General features: G+C 31.7%; 1 long non-coding RNA gene across 1 annotated transcript; it reads left to right on the top strand.

Moving 5' to 3' along the window:
* Nucleotides 1–465: 465 nt before the first annotated feature.
* Nucleotides 466–2,004, top strand: LOC132922423 (uncharacterized). The gene is made up of 3 exons (XR_009661017.1): nt 466–891; nt 965–1,116; nt 1,186–2,004. It is a non-coding gene; the product is annotated as an uncharacterized LOC132922423 (long non-coding RNA).
* Nucleotides 2,005–23,498: the final 21,494 nt, after the last annotated feature.

The raw sequence follows: 23,498 nt of genomic DNA, 5'->3' as shown, positions 1-23,498 counted from the left end.
ATATATATATATATATAATGGTATCATTGTATCATCTCATCGCGTATACTATATAATATAATATATACGCGCACTACACCGCTCGTCTTTTTGCCGCATGTCTCAGTCGGCTTATTAATATAACGACGATAGTTTATTTAAATTTTTTTTTTTAAGCCCGCTTTATTTTTACACAACAATATAATAATATTAATAATATGTGTTGCGGACGAAACTCTAAAATGTTTCCGATCGAAACACACGCGCCGGACCGAAAATTCCGACGAAGAGTAGCCGTCGTCTCGTCTCGGTCCGACCGCGTCCGTGATGTAATAATAAAATATATAATAATAATAATAATATATTTTTATTAAGCCGCAGCATAATTAATACATCAAAACTCGCGGACGGAGAGTAAACCGTCAATTGGGCAAGGTAAAATTAAAAACGAAACGACTTTGTGTAATTATAAACCTGACACGTAACGCCGAAAGATTAATGACCAAATGTTTGTTTTAAACTGTCCGACCCGACAGCGAATGGCTGTGGGTTTATTATGGTACACACTACACACATTATACATCATATTATGCATGTGTGTTGTACGTGTATGCATATCTGATAGCATCGGCAGCTCGGTGATATTTAATCATAACATAATATACGAATACAATCGAACGTCGTATAACCCGAGAATTAATTATTCAATGTTTATATCCGAACCGACTGGCAGGTATTCGAAGACTTCATATTATCATAACATAATAATATAATACACGTCCGTCCTGTGCGCGCGGAATTCGCTCGCAACGTGATGCATATTTTGCTGGTCTGTTTCGTGTTGCTCCGATGCTCGTCCGGAATCGCGACTCCACGACGGCGGCGAAGTATCAACACCACGTGGCCACGTAGGTACTGGGTATATTATAATTTCGATCTTGTTTCTCCTCTTTGTATTATATAAAAAATATTATACGTTTTTTAGTGGGTATTCGACAATCTCCGGAGTCCCGTCTTGTTCAATTCGCAACAAATTGCGCACACATATTATATTCTTTGAGACTATAGGATACACCGAATTTCAGAACCACATCTGCGATAGACATGACTGAATGTGTGTGCATATACACCACAAACGTACGTATCGATTTCGGTTTCTTAATAAAGTTATAGATATAGATATTAATAATCAATGTATGTCTGTAGTAGTGTAGTAGCTTAATAACTTCGTGGCGGACTGCCGATTTCAGTGGAATTCGTGTATACTGCAGAGCGACATACACCGACCTCGATTTGACGTGAGCTATAAGGTACATTAAACCAAGATACGCCTGTTAGCGCTGTAATGTATATAACATGTTGATTGTTTAGATGAGAACAAGTTATTATATGTTATAAGTTATTATAATAAGAGTAGCCATAGCATTAAACGTCACATATACTATAAAAAACTGCAGTCTCTGTGCGGCAATCAGCCGCGGCTTTAGACGCTGCAGGAAAACCTACCTTTACACTCATACGCACAACCATCCATCACAGATATGGTTTCGTGATTTGTTATTATTATTATTATTATTTATCTGAACCTTGGTACCTGTCGATCGATTCATTATTAGACTATAATGATATTCACTAAATAAGCGGACGATTGTCGCTCAAACCAATATTTTAGGTACCTATCACTCGTAGTGCAATTTTTTGACAAGGTAATATTATAATAATTCGATAATCTATAAAATCTATAACGACAATGGTCGGCATTCTTGTGTTTTCTCTTTTTTTAGTTGCCTACTAATTTCACATACTAGTATAGTACAAAGAAAATATCACACCAACACAGATTCAGATTGATGCAGCTTGCTGTATAATAAATAGTAATTATGCTACATTAACGGACATAGTGAAATATTATTTTACTAAAATAATACGCAACGAACATATTATTTGATTTATTTCAATTTTTAAAACATATTATATTGTTATAGACTACATACATAGCGATCTTAGAATTTAAGGTATTTTTGATCTAGCCAATATTATATACATATATATTTCATGGTAATAAATAAATATATATATATTATGTTTAAGATAATCTCGGAAACTATTGATTTAAATGTGATTATTTTTATCGTGTAGTTAATTTTTTTTACAACAAATATAGTTATGATTGTATAAACAATCTTGCAATGTACTTTTTCTCATACACTCACACAAAAATTTGGTTTTTCTTTAAAAAAAAAAAAAAAAACTAATATACGAGTTGGTGGACCGTATGCGTAGCATGTTTCTTAGTGTACTGAGGTGAAAATACGATATATTATGTAATAGCAATGTAATAATTTACACTTCCCCCCCCCAGTGAAGTCTGGTTATACAGCTAGTTGATTATAAATAGATACTAGTCAATACTAGTATTTAAAACTAACAGTACTAAAATTATAAAATTATACGAGAGTATGGTTAAATTATGCAAACTGAAATATCATCAAATCGAACTTTTAATTAATTATTTAACAATAACGACCGCCACTTGACACCCTATATAGTTATTGCAGCTATAGAAAGAGATGATGATCTTGATTGGGATGGTTTTAAATATGTATCTTTTGAATTAAATATACTATTTAACATTTGAATATTTAAGTATATATGTATTTTACTAGTTATTCTGTATTAAAAAAAAAAAAACACGTTATAATCACCTAGATATAAATGATAATTATTATGGATTTACATACTAGTAGTATGTGTGTATGTGTGGTATACCACGCAAAGACGTAACCATGGATTGGGACTCACATAAGCAAATTGGATAATTTGAGTTGAATTATTTGTTGGCATGCAGCATGATATTAATTATATAATAAACCGTCAACTTTATGTTGATAGGTATGTATTAAAAGTGTCCTTAATTTAGTGATTTTTCATCATATTTATTTTAAATTTTATTAATTATACCCGGATCTCCTCAATGCGTGTTGCGTGCTTATAATGGTTGTATTAGGTACTTGTGTTCCAAGTGTCAAACGAATGTATAAAAATGACACATGCAAAGATACGCAGCCGTAGTGTACTATAATAACCTATATAATCTTGGTTATAACTGTGTATTTAAATTTAAATCTACTAATGTTGAATGGATCTCGAAAGCTCGCAATACATATTTCTATACCATATACAATTAAGAACTCTGAATGAAATGTATACAACAAGGTAATTGAAGCTGCATACACAGTTGTTCCTTTGGAAAAATGCCCATAGCAATCAAAAAATTGCAAAACCATTTGTTTTAGTTAACAATATATAATAATGTAAACCAAAAAACATGTTTGTTACATAATTACAATTACATCCGTGTCATTTTTCCATCTGAGAAAATGTTAAAGTTAGACTAACTTAATATTTTAATGACCCAATAGTCCCTTATTGTATCTATATAGTGTAGACAGTGTAGTATAGAATTTTGTTGTTCACAAGGATATGAGACGGCCTTAAACCATGTTATAATAATTGTTGGTTTTGCATAATAATATTAAATCGAAAAACGATTAATGTATCGTTTTTCCGAAATATAATATATTTTATTCGTTAAAGTTTTCGGGGCAAGTCACGCGACCCATTTACGCTTTCCCGATACACCTCGCTGTCGTTTCGACCGAAATACCGTCACACGATTTTCCAGGACACACTACACACACGCACACAAACATCCGACCATTAATCACCCGTTTGCACCTCATTAGCTTATATACGGGACCCAGACGATGTTTTATCGCGACGCGTATACTATTTATATTAATGCATAGTGCCTATACATAATATTAATAATATATATATATATAGTATCAGCGGTATTATTATTTAATTGATACCGAGTTTTCGGTGTGTGCGGAAAACTTGGCACTAGCAGCGATGCCGGCCGATAGGAATGAACGATAGCAGGCGATGGAAATCACGCACGACCCACCTAGACCGTGTGTTAATTGCCCAACATCACGGAAATCCAAACGCCGCCGCCACTCGTAAGACCCAAGAGTTCCTATCCGTCGTCGATTTTCGCACACCGTACCAAACAAAACATATATTATATTATTATTATTATTATTATTATGTGGACGTAGCGTGATGGATAAAACGGCGGTATACGAGTCAATGCATTTGGCCATTTTTCAATTATTATTATACGATATCTATACAGCACAAAAAAAAAAAAATGTTCTACGCAGTTTTCATCGTCATAATACAGAAATGAGAAGTTTTTTTTGTTTCCCGAAATGTATAGTGATTTTGATTTATCACCTGTATTGTTCGAATATACAAGATAATGTACTGGATTGTTACATTTACGAGCACTTTAATAGGTTTATAGCGCTGACTGGTGCTGACCTACACCACAGCTATACCTACTCAAAGTTTTCTGCCGTTTCGTACACGTCAACGACCTATGCCGCGAGGTATTTAAAAACTTAAAAGTGTAAATAATATTACTTATTTAGATATATTTTAATTTTAATTTTATTGTATTCTAACTCCTCTCGATATATTTGCTTACTAGTTATCGTGGTTATGATGTTTTTTAAAAAATCATAGCTGTAATGCTATTGTTTTCGTTTGGCACAACCACAGAAGTAATCGAACGTCTAGAAAAATAAGCAGACTCGATGTGATGAGATTACATGATACCTGAAAGGAGATTATAATACAAAATCAATATGATTATACTATTTGTATTCAGATGGTTCTAATGTCCGTTTGAATGTTGTTTTTATATTTTATTTATTTAAAACCCAATGAAGTTAATTTTGCTATTTTGAAATCGAACAATTCAAATGAGCGTATAATAATATATTATGTTATATGGCTGGCCTTATTAGTTAATCAGAGATCGCTATCGACTCGATAGTGTTACACTCTGTTTGCGGTACCGTGCCTGTTTGCGTTTTGCATTCGTGACCAAATACGAAGTTTTATTCGTCTGTTAATTTCTTCTTTTTTCTTTTTCTATTGCGCAAGTATTGTAGATACTTTTCCTTTTACATCGCCGCACACTCGCACCGTCGGCGGCAGTAACTGAATTACGCTTTTGCATTTCATTAGTTATGCGATTATTTCATTTTCCATGTATATGCAATATAAGGCGACGCTGTTGTAGAGATAACAGCTGTGTGATGAACTTGCAATCAGAAAATTTGTCCAACTCCCCGAGTTGAATATTCTATTACGATATTATGCGTATTATGATGTTATATATAGGTATACAGTTTAAATCGTTGTATACATTGTTGCGCAGTAGTTATGTACAGGCCGATTATTAAGAATTCAATTACGTTGGTTCGTGTACCATACATAATCATAAAAATAAAGTACGATTTGTTCACCAATATTGACAATTGAAATATTCATTTATCATTCTGATCCGATATACCACGACGACCATTCATTGCGACTTCTATACGGTGTATGTAGGTCAGATAATCGAACACAAACGCCTTAAAAAGTATATATATATATATATATATATTATATTATGTTATGTTGTATTATATTTTAGTATCAGTAATAAAATCCATAACGATCACCCATGACTTTCCCTCAGCAAACCACATAGATGCACTCAGCGTAGCAAAACTTTCGCGTAATGGGAAATTTGTTCAAGAATTTTACGACACGAAAAAAGTCATTTTAAAATCCACTATCAAGTGCACAAATCGTGATTGCCTTTCAAAAGAAAAAATAACACAATTTTATTGTTTCTAAAAGTATTTATTAATGCGGGTCTATCGAGTAAATAAAATATATTTTTTACATCTAATTATACATGTAAAAATCTTGTATGCAGTGAATCGTATTATTAAGAACCGTTACATTTTATAATATTTTATTTATTTTATTACCAATGGAAAAAACTGTACAACGAGTTTTAACTTGATAACGTGTTTTTTTATTCTTAAAAAAAAATATTTTTGATTATTTTATTTGTTTTATTGAATCGTTATTTGTTTAGCTATTGGCTCTACTATAGGTATTTGTAATAATATGTCATGACTTATAATTTATTATGTATAATTATTATTATACGTTCTCCGACCATGAAATATCAAACTATTTGTTTTTCTTGTTTTATTGACTGTTGAAAAATGTCTTTTTTTTTACTAACAAAATCGATCACCCGTGTTTGTAATTATTAAAAGTCTAATTATACAATGTTCCAATTTTAAACCGTAAACAACAGGATCTCGTATATTATATTATATAATGTGTCAGTGCACAAAATATTGTATAGTAATGACAACTTTTTTGCCACGGAAACTAAATTAAATACCCTCGTAAAAAAACTTGCAATCAGTCAGTGTCGAAGTATCGTCGTGATATTTCACGAACGAATTTTTACGCAAAAAAAAAAAAACCCGTCAGTCTGGAAAAACTGTTTGTCGACAGTGTATTATTAATATCATCAATACGCGTTGATTATATTATAATACACTACGCGTGGTACACCAACTCTGCACAAAATCTATAGTTCAAAAAGGTACACATGTGACGCGTTCGAGTATACATTTTTTTTTTATTCCAAAAATGTAATCGGTTTTTTCGTTTTTATTTTCATTTTTTTTTACCGTACATTTCGTAAGAGAGTGCATTGAGTGCGTATTAAACCTTTAATGGACCGTGGGGCGTCGACGCCGATCCAAAACGTGGTCCAAATGGCAGCTTTCTCACGACAATCATCGCGTCGTCGTCGGCGGCGGCGGCGGCCCCGGTTAATAATAAAATAATGGATTTCCTCGGATGGCGCGTATATACACCTTTTATTTTGCAGTTTCGTGAGTCTTCCGCCACCTCCATTCCATACATTTAACGTTATATACCGACTCGGTCAAAAGTTCTCTCTTCCTTCTATATCGTTCTAAATTTATATATATATATATATTGTATATATAGGTACACGTAGGCACATTGCGTGTTCTATAGATATATTTTATAGTTCGAACCGGCCAATGTGCTTCGTTTTCCCACTAAAAGCAAACTTATACGCTACTCCGTATACAACGAATTAACGGCCAATACAATATTCAGACGGTGTAGACGTATATATCATATATATATATATATATATGTATATATAACACGGTTGCGCACCACTCGTCTGACGTCGACGAGCTTGCTATATAGTAATATATATATATATATTGCTCTCTGGCTCGTATTTATAATAAATGTACCCGGTGGTTATACCTATAGACATACACACTACCGTCGTAAGTATCATATATATAATAGAGGTGTATATCGCTCGCGGTAAAGTCCCGGACAGCGTTTCGCAAAAGTTTTGTTTTTCGCCGAGACTTCGCGTAATGCAATATTCACGCAATAAACGGCAGTTGCATTGACGGAGGCGACGGCATCGTGGTATCATAATATTTTAATACGATGTATATATATATATATATATTGCGCACCACAATAACAATAATATAATATCATTATTGTTTAATAAACCGGCGGTTCGCCGTTGGCAGCTCACGAAACAAAGCGTATCAGTGTAATAAACAATAATGTATTGGTGATTTATAAAAATAGCGTTGTACAATATTATTGTTATGGAGCGCCGTACTGTCGCATGTGAACCGCACAATGAATACGTAAATCACTGCGGCATCTATCAGTGTTCTTGGCAAACTAAAACCACACCGTTTTCGTGGCGTTTTATGTTTCATCTTAATATAACGGCGTTATAATAATAATATGCGATAGACTATTGCAGTAATCGCGTGCTTTTGATTCGGTGACGACTAGTTTGTTTATGGCACATTTGCTTTTACAAAAAAGTGTTTTTAATAAAGATTAAAAACAATGACAGCGTGAACACACTTTAATATATAGTCGTCACACACTATAAGATCTGTATGCGTCGTTAGTTTCTTCACTGGGTGGTCTTAATTCAATTGCTGAATTTCAAAATTGTAAGTTTAAAATAACAATAATCAAGTGTGCGTTATAAGCAAACACTAGATACGTTTGTTTAGAAAACAACTTTCAGTATTTGTATTACTACTCACAATTTATTATATATAGTAACTTGACAGTCATAGAAAAATTCAATGAGAGCATAATACAAGACATCCAAAGACAATGCACTTTATAAATTGATATTAATCATATTAATGATAATTAGCTCTAAAAAATAAAACGATCGCTTTTAAATAATTCGAATAAAAATTAAAAAAACAATGAGATCTGTTTAGATACAATATAGGTAAAGTACTAAAGTCCAACGAATTACAATAATTATATTTTAAATTTTATTGTACATAGTTATTAATTAAACATTGGCAATAATTATGTTTGAAGTAATTTAATTGTCTTTATAACGAATAAACTAAATTCCATAAATAATTTACCTATTATTTAAGTACAATAATACATTTTACTTATTTTTAATTTTTTAATTTTTACATACTTAAAGTATAAAAAACAATCATATAAATATAAGTTTTTTTTCTACTTAAAAAATAGAAAATTTACATTCTGTGTATATATAATATTATATTTTATTATTACCAAATGTGTTATAGGAATGTTATTATGATAAAATTTGACATCCATTAACACTACTTCAAAATGTTTTGCTTCTTTTTTTTTAGGTACCTATTTTTTCATTGATTTTTTTTTTTTATTTGGTTTGAGACAATGAATTGAGTTGATAGGAATAGTAGCAGATAAAAGATTAGATATTATTGAGTTTTGGTGACTGTGTTTGTGTGTATGTGTGTGTGTGTGTGAGTGCAAGAAAGTTAGAAAGTAGTAATAGGCCAGGGGTTGTTAGTATGTAGATTTTTAAATCGTTGTTCAGGGGGTGATTGGTAAAATATTATTATGAAGTGTTAATTTATTATTAATATTTTTAAATTTGATACTTTGAGTACGGGACCTTAAAGTTAGATACCCATGGCAAATACAAAACCAATTATTTATTTTTGTTTTTGAGATAATTTAAATATTTTGCTTATATTTTTTGTGTATTACATTAATATCGAGTGTGATATAATATAAGTTTTTATTTTTTTTCCTATAAAATTAATAATGATAAATAAACAATAATAAATAATAATTATTATTATTGAGAGGTGCTTGACAATTATCAATTTATTTTAATGCAAAATTAATTTTTAAATATTATTTTAAAAATAAATATATTCGTCCATATCAGCCACTCATTTATTGTTAAATATATTCTTATTAGAAACAAAAATTAAATTAAAATGTTTTTAACTAATTAATGATAGGTAGGTACACTAGATATTTAGTGGTAATGCTTGTTTATAATAACGATATCGTTTGAAAAACGTACGAAGTTTTCATTATGTGTCGGACTGACGGTATACACTATGCTACATAAACGTGATATTGTGACAATGTGCATATAACAACTGTGACATAAAATCGTTTAGTTTAATATTATGCAACGCGAAAATTTTATTACGAGTACGTGATTCAATTGTAGGACGGAAACAATATGAATACATATTAAATTGAAGTAACAACAATATTTTAACATTATAACTGGTTATATAAAATTGTAAATTTATATTTAATAGCATATGTTATACTAAGGTACCTATAAGAAATAAACTTAACTTGGAAAACATTTCAATTCATAAAAAATTAATTAATTTCAAAACCACATAATACAGCAATGAAATATTCTAGTTAATAAGTATTAAAAAGCCTTACTAAAAAAAACTCGGTCGTTTTATGACTATGATTTTTACAAAAAATTCTAGGTTAGATTAGGTTATTATTTAAATATTTAACTCTAAATAAATACATTAAAATATGTTTAAAATATTTTTATTTATTATACTTCCAAAAGCTTTGAATGCTCTGCGTATATTATTTACAAAGTTTTTATATTCTGTTACCAAGGAGTTAAAATGTGATAAATGATTACATACTGTATTTTTATTTTCACTTCTTCACAACAAATGTATAAGTATTTTTTTAATTTAATGTACAATAATAAATGTGACGGCAGTTAAATGTCGGTATTCTACTTGAAATGAACGAAATAAAAAAAAAAAAATGAAAATGTATGAGGGTTTGTTTGAAATGTTACGGTGTCCAGACGGCATTTCGCAAAGGGTCATTTAACAGACGGAGAATAATAAATTGCCCGGACAAAAGCTTTTGGGGTGTGATTTGGCGTGAAACTTTTGTGAAATTCCATAGACGAAATGCTGTAGTGCGGGCAACGAAGGGGGTAAGGATCGTTAATTGGAACAAGGCAAAAAAATCCTTAGACGGAATATTACACCGGTAGAAAAGATTATAAAACGTCACCGGAAAATACGTAACGGCCAAAAGGAAATTAACAATGAAGGGAAGGGTTACGTGATAAAGAATAAAGTAGGCAGGTAGGTAATAATAGTATAGCCAAATGTCATTCTGGTTATTAAGCTAATATGCTCAGTAAAAATTGTCCAATTAATTATCAATTAATATTGTTTTCGTATGCACATAATGTTATTATAATAACATTAAAATAAAATTAACACTTTTTTTTATAAAATAAATTAAATTTGAATTTTTCTTGTGTAGTGTAATATTACAAAATATTCTGTTCTTAAATTTGAAAGAAAAACCTTAAATAGAATATTATAATCGATGTAAGTTGACTATAATTTAAATACAACTTTATTATAGACATAATTTAGAGAATATGATTACTTCTTAAAGTGGTAGCTACTAACTATACAGTCGTCTTCACAAGTCTTGTACGAAGGATATAGGCAAACAATACGACTGTAGAATTCCAACCAGTTTAAGTCAATACTTCGTGTTAACCTGAATGTCTTGTCTTGTTTGAACCAGGCGAAATTCAATCGTGTAAAAAGTATGTATGTACATGTATATGTACACTCCACTCCTCTTTCGTCCCTACTCTATAAGTAAAATCCTGGTCTAAACACACAATTGTGTTATGTGAATGATTTATAAACAAACGAAATGCGCTCGTCTCGTATACTTTAATCAAAGGGGTGAAATGGAATTTCATTTAAACCCATTGTCTGACAATTCATCAATATAATTGTCCCAATGATAATATCTCCGCCCGTTTAAATATTTCCGTAGCATATTATAATCATTTACTGCTGCCCCCCTCTCCTCTGAATTAATTGTTTAACAGTAAATCAATATTTCGTTAACCATGTACTAAGCACTTTAATCAATATTATAGACCGTTAACTACTGTGCTGTTATAATTGTTCTGACCACGAGAGGGTTATAATAAATTATAGTCGTGTCGACATAATTATTCGAGAAATATTATATTATCTATCTTGTTGTTAAGTTTTTTTTTCGGTAGTCATGTCTGATACGCAAAAATATATTGTCTAAATTACTCTATTATACAATCGAAAACTCAAAACACGAGAGCAAGTACAAAACTATATATCCTTTTCGATCGATAAACGAATCAATAATATATATATATATATATATGCATGATATAAAAGGATATACTATTGTTATGTAGATCCAATATATTGTGCGGGTAAATTGGATGTATTAGATATGGAATGTGTTTATAAAACATAATACACATATACGATATATATATTATATATACACACGGCCAACACGTGGCCACTGATTATCATCTTTGATTAAATTTACTGTGTTGTAAGCGTACGAGGATTTTTATTAGATATTGTTCACGTGACCGCATTAATACTGGCACGTACGCGCAGCCGAATTTATTCGTTCGGTGTTTTTGGAGAAAATAGAGGTTTTCACTGCCAAATGGAAGGAGTCGCGGGGACCGAGCCACGTGTACCGTATATAATTTGGGTAAACTGTTGTTTTCGTCCCCTGCAATATAACGTATAAAAGAACGCACCTAATTTACTGGGTCAGATCGAATAATGTAAAAATACCCTCACGAACAAAGTAGATACTTATTATAATAGTATATTAGTTCTTTTTTTTAAATGAAAGCAATATCTTTGGCTCCTACGGGCATTTGATATTATAGTGGATTTGCATAATGCATTATAAATACGGTAGTAGGTATATATAATGTGATTTTATCGTAGGATTTGGTAGCTTTCAAAAAATTAAATAATCTGCCGATATGGAAGAATTATTGGTCGGCGAGTTGAGCATTTCACCGAGGTACATATTGGAATGCTCAACTTTGAGTATATTATATTATAATCATTACGGTTTGTGTGCTCCGAAAAAACGCATGAATGTAATATTATTATTAAAATGAATTTTTATAAAAAAAAAAAATTACAACGGTCTATATCACAATAATTTCAATAAAAATTCAAATGCATATTTACTAGACCATAAAAAAAACACTTAATAATCGCTTTTGCAGTATATACAAGACGATGTGAATAGTACAGTTTTGTGTGAGAAATATTTTTAAAACAATATGGTTCTGCGAAATAACAATAGTAAAATAAAGAATGTATATAAGTTTGTGATAAAAAAAATTAATATATATATACATATATTTTTTTTAGGAATGTGTTTAACCATTCGTATTAAAAATGCAATTTCAGTTTATGAACATTGAACAGGGTAAGAAAATTATAGATTTTATGGCAAAGTATATATTTTTATTTTACAAGTATTCGCTGTAGTAAAGTGTAAATAATGCATTTAAGAACGTTTGTATATTGTAATACTCGTGTACAATGGGTTATCGAGTACTATTTATAATTTAAGTAACAATAAAAGTTTAAACCAAATTAAAATAAAATATTGGTACACTGCATTCGATAAAACAAAACAAAAATCATTTAATTATCATGATTATTTAAATATTTTGTATTCTTTTTTTTATTATTTAAAAGAATGTATTTAAACGGCTAATGATTGTACAATAGCCAATAGGTAAATTTAAAATATATGAATAAATAATAAACAGAAACAATTAATATACACGAAGACATGCGAGTTGAGAATGTTGAGATGACCTATTAAAGTTAAATATACATAATAAACAATACATTTTGGCTTAGAAAATAACAATATCAATATCTGAGATTTATCAATAATTTATTTTTAATCAACTGCATTCATTTCTTTTTTTTTTAGGTTTTCTTTAGTCTACTTGTAATTTTGATTTAATTTTAAAGGTTATTATTTAAATGGTACTACAGAAAAATATCACATGTAATTAATAGTTTTTATGTTGTAGGTATTCCATCAAGTTTTAATGTACCTACATATTATTTAAATATAAAGTGATGGGAATTGATTTTGAAATACAATGATTCGTCGTTTTAAAATATTCAAAACCAAAGCAAATACACTCACCAACAGTAGTGTACCAGAAACAGCCACCCACCATATTATGTGGGCTTGAAGTATGTTCGAGTTCGTGTATTATTAGTTTAAACTCAATTGAAAAACAAATTATGAAATATTTTTTTTTTGTATCTAATAAATTCCACTTTAAGCGAACCACTCACTCGTGTAGTAGCAGTCATTTCGTGCATTTGGACTTTTTTAAAAGATGAAATATATCATCTTAGGTTACCGTGGTATTGTTATTATTTATATGGATTTAAATACATGAATAAGTATTTAATAGAATTATTTACCTTGATCCGAATATTAGAATATATTTTATTGAATACACATGCTTAAAATTCAGATTTAAATGAACCAAATGGCAGTCAATCTAACGACCGTTAATGGTATAAATTAGGGTCTAATACCGTGACATGGTAAGACCAAATATCCATTAAACTATTAAAGCGCATTTTTTTTTTGAGGAAATTGGGAGGAAAATCCCTTTCACAAATACCTTCCGCATGTGTTTACTTATATACAGATGGGTATGGCAGCCGCAAGTACACTTAATTATGGGAATTAGAGAAGACATTGGCGAGGTTTTTGACCCCAAAATCCTTTCTCCCCCTTTCTAAATATTACCCAGAAGTTCGATCAAAAGTTTTCAGAATACCATATACGGTTAAAGTTTAAGCCATTAAAAAATGGTTTTCGGATAGGCCTCACCCTTATTTGTACGTCGGGCAACGCGTAAAATGTTTTAATACGGTCGATTTCACTCGATATTCATTGAGTGCATTTATTACCGGAAACAATAGTTATATATGTTATATTGTTATACTACGTAGAGACGCAGCGCATATTAACGTAAAAAAACATATATATATATATATAATTTAAATAATGAAATAGTGTTTTATTTGTGTGTTATAGAGAAAATTTAACTTGGTCAAACAACTTCAAACAATAATTATTTCTACGTTATAATTTGAATAAAACAAACACGTTTTAATTTAAAAATATTTACAATAATAATACAACGATATTAAAATATAATGCAATTATTTACATAAAAGAATGATACAATATAATGTTATGAAAAAAAAATATGATTTATATAATATAATAGGTAAGAGTTATGGTACTGCAGTGTAGTTTCTGGTAGTTTTACCAGGTCATTCACCGATGTTATATCATCGGGCATTATTAGTTGATAATCTGATATAATAATATTAGGTATTTAGTATATCGAATTATTGATGATAATAATTATATAATAATTATTAACAAACAATTGAGTGATGAATTCAAATTGTATAATATTATAATATTATGTTTACTCATTTTCAAACAATGGACGCGTATACAAGATACTACTGCGACGGTATTACGACGGCTTAGACCCTCATCAACTGATTTATTAAAAATTAATTCGTTTTGAATTTGTAAATACACTGTTTCAATAATTGCACACCAATATTAGTTCATGCTTTATTTGTACGTATAATTGTATTTGGTTTACCCGCAGTAGACAAGTTTTCTTTGATCATATTCTTTAATTTTAAAGTTATAAAAAAATGCGTCGTACCATTGCGCAGATTGCTTTCAAACGTTCAAAAGTTCTGTATGTTGGGTTTTATATTTTAGATTATACTGATAAATTATAATTCATAAAAAACGAAACTAACAACATAAAAAGAAAAATCTGAAATTTAATGTAATTTTAATATTTGATTTCCTCTAAAAAGTTCTAAATAGTAAATTTACATATTTGTATTTACATTATCATTCGTTGAACTAATTCTACAGTAGACTTAAATACCTAATTTTATATAATATAATCGTAAAGTAGTAAAGTAGTATAATATAACATTATATTAAGCTACGTTTAAAATATGGTTTATAATAACGAGTTAATTCCATTAGCTTTAACATTGTTCGTTTTATTGTGTAGAGACTATTTTTGTAACCTTCTGTTAAGAAGTATTTGTAAAATGATCATTTTTCAACTGCTCATTGATCCAGAATGGGACAGATTTTGCCAGTTTATAGTTCATAGAATAAATGGAAATCGTATTATTTTTTCACTCGAAATAGTAATAATTCGTACAACCAATGCAGTTAAGTCCCCATTCCGAAGTCGTTTTCTCGAGACGATGTATTATACGACATTATATTATGATATTATATGAACTGCAAAACATCGACGTCATATTATTGTTAAGTCAAACTTTAAGCCATTTTCAGCAGTACGTTTGGCGAACGCGTGTGCGGGTGTATGCTGCACTCGGGTTCTTTGAAAAGTGAGCGCTTGTCAAATGCGTTAAATGTGGTTTGTAAATTATACCCATGAATTCGGGGACTCCGGACGACTCACGTTTCCAGACCAACCGCTATTAAGTGCTCGAATAACCCCGCTGTATTTGGCCTGTACGAAAGTCTTCTGCAATACATGAGAGACAATTCCGCTAAATTATAGTCTGCGCGATTCGACAAAATTACAGTGCAACATAATAATAATTGTAAGGCCATTACTCTTCGCAATTATTTAATAAATATATTCTAAAAATATACGGTTTCTCCGAAAGAGCTTTTAGCTTAACACGGAAGTACCTATAACGCACGAATGTTAAGTTTTTTCACGTTTGGTTGAAACGACACGACTTAATGAAAAAAAAAATAGTAGACAGTATTATTAATGTTCATTGAGATGCTGCAATTATTTGAAGATTAACTTTGCATTAGTCTTATAATTTACAAATAATGTTGTATAGCGTAACGATTTCGATAAAATATCTCCAAATATATCATCGCATTTTTCCAATTAATACGATTCGCTAATTCTGAAAAGTGTATAGCCATTAATTGGATAAAAAGTTAAGAAAAATGTAATGTTTAATTATTGAAAAAACAAGTACAATTGTTCATTAACTGTGGATATTCTCTCTATACCTAATAAAATACTCGTATCACCACCCTATAAAATAAATCAATTTAAAATAAATTAGTTAAATTTACGACAGAGTATGGTTAATTTGTTTTTAAGTTTAATGAAAAAAGTTTTTTAATCGACTTCCGCTAATAAGTTTTTTTTTCTTATTGTTTGTTGAACGTCATACCTGCAACCTTTAATGAAAACAAAACCACTATAATATGTGGTTATTGTGTATTTTTACTTAAATGTGTCATTGTACTCGTATATTTAATAGAATGTGGTTAATAATAATAACTATACTAATATTGCATTCTGCCATATTATTCCACAATACAAAACAAAATTATAAATTATAACGTTCATATTTTCCATGTTTAAACAGATAATAATATAATGCTAATTTTCATAGATATGAATACCTAACTTTATTGTAGACAGGTGCATAATGCATATTAAACATAATATGTATTTGTGGAATGTTGTATATGACAATAATAAATTATTATACTAAATTGGTCTAGACAATGTTTGTTATTTGATAAAATACATTACCAAAATTGAATGTTCTGTGCTTGCACAGAAAAAATACAACAATAATATTATTTAATTCAAATAAGTAGTGTTTTATATTTTTACGTAGGTATCTGTATAATATTATATTACGGTACTATTTATAGAATAAATAATATTTTTGTTATGTCCGTCTGCGGTGATCACTTTCGTTAGTCGTTATACCACAGTTGGCAGCAAATATACTATTATTGTTATAATATAGCTTTTTAATAATAAAAAACAAATGCTTCCATAAGCAAGCGTATAAATTTAGACACAACTTAAATTTCATTCCGATAAATAAATTATACGGTATATGTGAAATACCGTCTCGTTCATATTATTTTTGCAAGTCTGCCGTAATTGAATTTGATTAAAAAAATATGCGGCGTACTAAATTCGAGCGTACAGTCAGCTGTTGAGCGCGTGCCTTCTCCTCGTTGGTATTTATTCGGATACCGAGGTCATTACTTTCTTTGGACCCTAGCAAATCTGATAGAATTGATTGCACTCGATTAGATACATGAGTGCTAACTTTCATTATTCGAGGAGGAACGATGACGTTTATGACCGACGGTAGTGCAACTGTTATTATTCCACGGCCGGCCGCAGTTATTTCACTTTCGTTTATCGTTCTTGTTGAGACCCTTCCAAGAAATACGCCCTACACACAATTATTGAAAAACAAATGGTACAAGAGACAGGCGGCGGCCTGTTAATTTGTCGACGTAGTCTATATTTGGGTATCGGCGGAGGACGTTGGAATGAAGTTTCCTATATGAGAATTCCGCCGAAAAATCTACAAACGCCGTCGGTTGTAGTGGTGGTGGTGATGGTGATGGTGGTGCTGCTGCTGCTGCTGTAACGCAGTTCTTAAAGGGCGCGAGCGAGAAATAATGAAATAACCGGGAAGGGTCGCAACCCTTCGCCGCGTCGGTGTGTGTGTGTGTGTGTGTGAGAGGTATTTTTTCTCTGAGACGACTAAGGGTCTCGTGTAATGATGGCGTTGACTGGGGGTCCGAAAAGGATCCTCCCCCTTCCAAAACAGAGATAACCGAGTGCATCTTGTTTCTCTTATTACTAAACTCACTGCTGTAGCAATATTATACGTATATACTGTTGCGTTGCCAAACAACACAGACTTTATACCTCGCGGCCCCCGCTTGTAATTATACAATATTATTTGTAGTCATCGAAGTCAAAAATGAATAAGGGGCGAAAATTTATTTTTTTTTTCTGGCTCTGTGATGCCCATTAACCGTTTAGTAGGGCGTAAACGTTCACAAACAGTTCAAAGGGAAGGGGTTCACAAAAACAAAACCAGCGAGCACATAAATTACGATCGCAGTAGATATCATTATAAATATATAGGTATACGTATATTATGTTCGTTATTTTAACTTGCTTTTGGATGCACTGCGTTCAATTAGTGCATAAACATAGTATAATATTTTTTATTTTGTGATCACTAAAATTAATTAGCTACACATACAAACTGCGCAATAATGACGTTAATTTGTAATATTTTCTTATCTTTATTTTTCCCGAAATAATCGGATTTTCGATGAAGGGTAAATATTTTGTCGATAGGGCTAAAAATATCCGTTTTTTAGTTTTTCATATCTTTTTTTCTTTTTAATAATAATAATATAACACGGCGGCCACACAATATGCTTTGTTCGTTCGTAATTGGATTCCTCCAAATTACATTTTCCCGTGACATTCCTTTTTCGCCTGTACGACGTATAAACATTTTTCCGTGACTCGACCCGAAACGGTTTATTAATTTTGTTCCCTTTTGTCCGATATTGTGCCGTTGATGATGACGATTACGCGTTTCTTCGTAATACGCGTACAATGGTAATTTTACTTTGTTCTTGCGCAGCCAATTCTCGAGACCGTCCCGAAACCACCGCGCACATTTATGTTCTTCGTACAATATCATTTTCGTTTCAAGGATGCTCAAATATCACTAGTCCCTGCGACAATGTACGGTGAAAGTCTACGTAACGCGGGTACATAATAATTCTATGATATAATACATTGTAGTAAACGAAAAAAAAATATGTTATTTTCTTTTTTTTTTTTCACATTATTTTCTCTAACAAACCTTCGATAGTCAACCTGCGAGGACGCACGACGACGGATGCGATAAACGCGTGCAGCGAATGTTGCAATATATATTATATTGTATTCCACGTCGAGGTGGCTAATTAAATCGCGCGACGACGTCTCGGCCCGCGGCCTTATGTTAATACGTTCGATGACGATGACTACCCCATGTAAGGCGAGACGGACGGCTGTGGCAATATTTTAAACCGTCCCGGAACGACAAAAGCATTAGAATACGTAGACATTATAATACATGTATACGTACACACATTATTATAATATGAGTGGTTTTTTACTTCGGTTTCTCTCTCTCTCTCTCTACGCGCGCGTCGTACAAGGTCCTGTTGCGACGGGTGCCCATTCATATAGGCTCTGGCGAAACGTCAACCGGACGGACGGCGATGCAGTTTCGTGAATATAATAGTGACCGGTGCTCGTGCATAGTATATATAGGCATACGGTGATACGGTGTACGCCCCGAGTGTGCACGTCATGAGACCAATGTTTAGCTTTTCCATTGGATTGTTCGGAAGAAGGTATTATTATGCGCGACGATGCTTGGGAAATTCTCCATCTCTCTCCCTACACTTGCCTATAGCCGTCCGACTTCCACCTGTGCCGTCGTAGGTATATCATTTATATATACGAATATATTATTATTATTATTATTATTGCACATACACAATACAAATATATATATATATATATATAATGCGCATATGATATTCTAATGCTACACATACGACACACAGTTGTGTGTTCTAGTTTTCACAATGGTTTTATTGTCAAAAATCTAACACTATACGGACAAATGGGTGAAATCGTGCATGCCCGTTGTGCACATACTGTACTGCGAGCCACGAAATTTGACCGTAAACTGTATTTTATAACTTTAGGTATATTATTATACGCATAAGGTTCCGGCCGTATGTCTACCGCCAATGTTTGTTTTAATTTTAACGGCATCGCCAAATCGTATTATAGGTAGGTATATATGTATAGTTTCACAACACGCATTTGAGCATTTTCAATCGATATATTTCGGAAAACTAATGGTGATGCGGTTCGCGAACGAAAAACTAACGCGATATCAATACGTATATTGTACAAATGTCGTAAAAATAATTGACTGTAGTGCCATTATATTGTGATATTATGCATTACATGAATAGGCAATAATGTCCATCATACGGATTTATCATCCTAACCGTTACAAGAACTCTAGCAGCGGATCAATAACTTTAAAAATCAATAACAATTTTGTGTAGCTCGTTTACAATAATCTATTGACGTTATAATAATAATAATATGTGCATCAATAAAATGTAATTCATTATGGTCACTGTGAACGTTATCGTAAAAATATGTACTTCGAGTTAAATTTGCATGTAACGATACTCGTTGATAAGTCTTAAACTTTAGTCGTTTCTTATATACGGTTTCGTCGTGACTGGTTCAGAAATGTCGCAAGGGAATAATGTGAACATTAGTTTTTTATTTTATTTTTCGAATCTACATTTACCATTGGTTAAGATTCTTGAATCACGCGTCGGGCACGATTGCCGTGTTTATTACAATCCATACAATTATTATAATCGGAAGGTCGTTTAATTGCTCCATGATATGCTCGTAAATGGTTTTCCGACTGTATCGATCAATTACAGTATCTAACCCGATAAAATCAATGCGATGTCTCGTCTTACGTAACATAAAACCATAATACATTAACACAAGATATATACCAATAAAGTCACATCAAATAGGAATTTATCGAACAATTATGTTAATTCACAGTATATTATGAAATCTTTGTGGCTTCATCGATCGAAAATGAACTAAGAAATTGTGTATAGGTAGTAACATTTTAGAGATAGTTTCTGAGTTAAAATAATATTACATCCAAATATAAAATAATAAAATTTATATACAATATACATTTTGATATTTATTTTATTAATAAAATTTCATTGTACCTATATAATGTGTTATCTTAAAGATCTTATAATGTTGTATATTTATACGTATCTATGCAGCTAAAAATGTGTTCAAATACAACGTATACGTCATACGGTTTTAATGAATTTATATATTCAATATAGCAGGGTATGATTATTAAATAGAATAGTATACGTTATTTGTATGTACATATATTTTTAATTCATTAAAACAATAATATGTATATGTGTATGTGTATTGTGTATATTTTTTAATTAAAAATATAACAGTGGAATCAAGGTGGTTAGTGGTTTGTTAATAAATAATATTTATGATTATATTAAATATCTATCATTAGTATAAATATTGATCACACTTTATTCTATTGATCATCATTGGCCATTGCCCTTTTCATAAAATTATTTGATACTGCTTTTGTACATAATATGTAAATATTAGCTGTTTAGCACACAACAACTAAGCTATACCTAACATTATAAAATAAATAGTATAGTTTGTATTTCTTTCATTATAAAAAACAAAAAGGAATGTTTCAAAATGTAATATCTACTTATTCTATCTAATATCCATAACTATTTAAATAATGTATGCAGTATAATGTGATTAGATCTGATTATATTAAAATAGTTGATTTTTAGTTTGTAATGATGGAGCTAGTAGTTAGTAGTTAACGTCAAAGAGAGGTAGTTAGATCCTCAAAAACATCCCCAGCAAATCGCAATATATATATATATAATGTATATATATAACGTCTACAATTATTTGTATAGCCTTCACTTTGATAATGCGCTGTTTTAATATTATAGGCTTGTTGGTCGATAATGAACCGGTAAATCGGGAGAATATTGCAAGATTTGATGAAACACGCGGACACATAATATCAAATTTAGTTTCTTTATCACAGACAATAGCGTAATAATTAGGGATGAAGGATGAACAAGATTTATCGTGACAAACGTGCGCGGCGCGGTGGTCGGCGCGAAGAATACGACGGTGACGAATCTCACGGGACCTGTGCTACGGTATTTTGTAATAATAATATAGTATTATATACGAATACAACGACGAAGATGACGACGATGGGATAGGGGCGCGAGTATTAAAATATTTTGTCGGTTTCCTCGGCGGCTCGGCGGTCGGCTGCGTACTATCTATTTATTATTAAATAACACACAGACACACGATACGACACCTCCGCCGGATTTCGCGCACACATTATTATTATTATAATAATATTTTAATGCTCGTCGTATAGGTACATATGATATATGAACACGCGTATTTCATACAACACTGGCATGTTGTATTGTGTAATTGTGTTTTATTGTAAACGGTTCATTGATTATAGCGAGAGACGAACCACAACAACACACGTGTCCGCTAATAATGCGTGCCGCGAGCAATGCACTTTGACACACCGTCTTTGCAGTCCACCACATTATGGATTTATCGCGTTTGCTCGAAAAAAAAAAAAATAATAATATTACATTATAATACCGGCAATAAAAGCCGAATCGAACAATGTGCTCGCGTGTATGCGAGACTCGCCGCTTCAAAAAATACCACAGACGAAGATTCTCGTCCGCGATCGTTTAAGAGACGCGATGCGCGAGGAGGTCGCACCGCACACACATGTCCGTACACGCCGTACAAATGAACAGACTCACACTCGCGCGTACCTAAACAGAATATAATAATAATACATAATATTCTATAACGAGAAGACAATTTTTGGGCCCGGTGCGCCGCTCTCTGCGGGAACGCCGTATATTACGTATTATCGCTATTATTATACATTTGTTGTCGTTGTCGTTGTCGTTGCTGTTGTTGTTATTATTAATAATATAACACACGGCGACTATACCTATACGTAACGTGCACGACACACGCGTATAATATTATTATTGTTGTCGCGTAGAAGTCACAAAAGTCACAGTGCGGGCGAACAATAGGATCCCAAAACGTCGTGTTTTGACAAGGGGGGTAAAGAAAAAAGTAGAAAAAAAAACCGAGAAGGTCACCTCACCCCCGGGGTGGATTCGCCGCCACCGACGCCGACACAACCCCTGGCCGGTGTTTGCGTCCCGAAACAAATAATGCCCACACACTGCTGCACTGCAACCGTGAACAGACCAGTCGTCGTGTAGTTCGGTATTGCATACACGGGCGCGTACAATAATAACATAATATTATTTTATATATTATAATGCACGACATTATTGCGTACATATTTACACTGCAACAATACGCGGTGGCCGGTCGATGGAAGAAAGGAAAAGGAAACTATATTGTATAAGAATAAAACGCTGCGTGATACTGACGATACTGTTCCTATATTTTACATAGTATATTGTGTATTATAATGAGCGGAATACAGTGACCTAGTCACGTATCCAGAGTTTTCGTACCCCAGTGATGGTTCTTCTTCTTGCCACCTCTTCTTTATAAATTCCATTTTTCGACGGTAAAAATGCACTGAACACATGTTTAATGTCGTATAATATAAAATATGAACGTCGAATTTCGCAGAGAAAAAACAAACAATCATTCACCAAATTTCAATTAAAATTACTAATACATATTATAACTTATAACGAGTTATTGTAATCATAACAATATTTAAATATAAATAAATGCAATGCACATT

The sequence above is a fragment of the Rhopalosiphum padi genome, chromosome 2, assembly GCF_020882245.1.
Source record: "Rhopalosiphum padi isolate XX-2018 chromosome 2, ASM2088224v1, whole genome shotgun sequence".
Taxonomy (NCBI): domain Eukaryota; kingdom Metazoa; phylum Arthropoda; class Insecta; order Hemiptera; family Aphididae; genus Rhopalosiphum; species Rhopalosiphum padi.
Note: the sequence above shows the minus strand (reverse complement) of the source record. Positions and strands in the feature narration are given on the sequence as shown.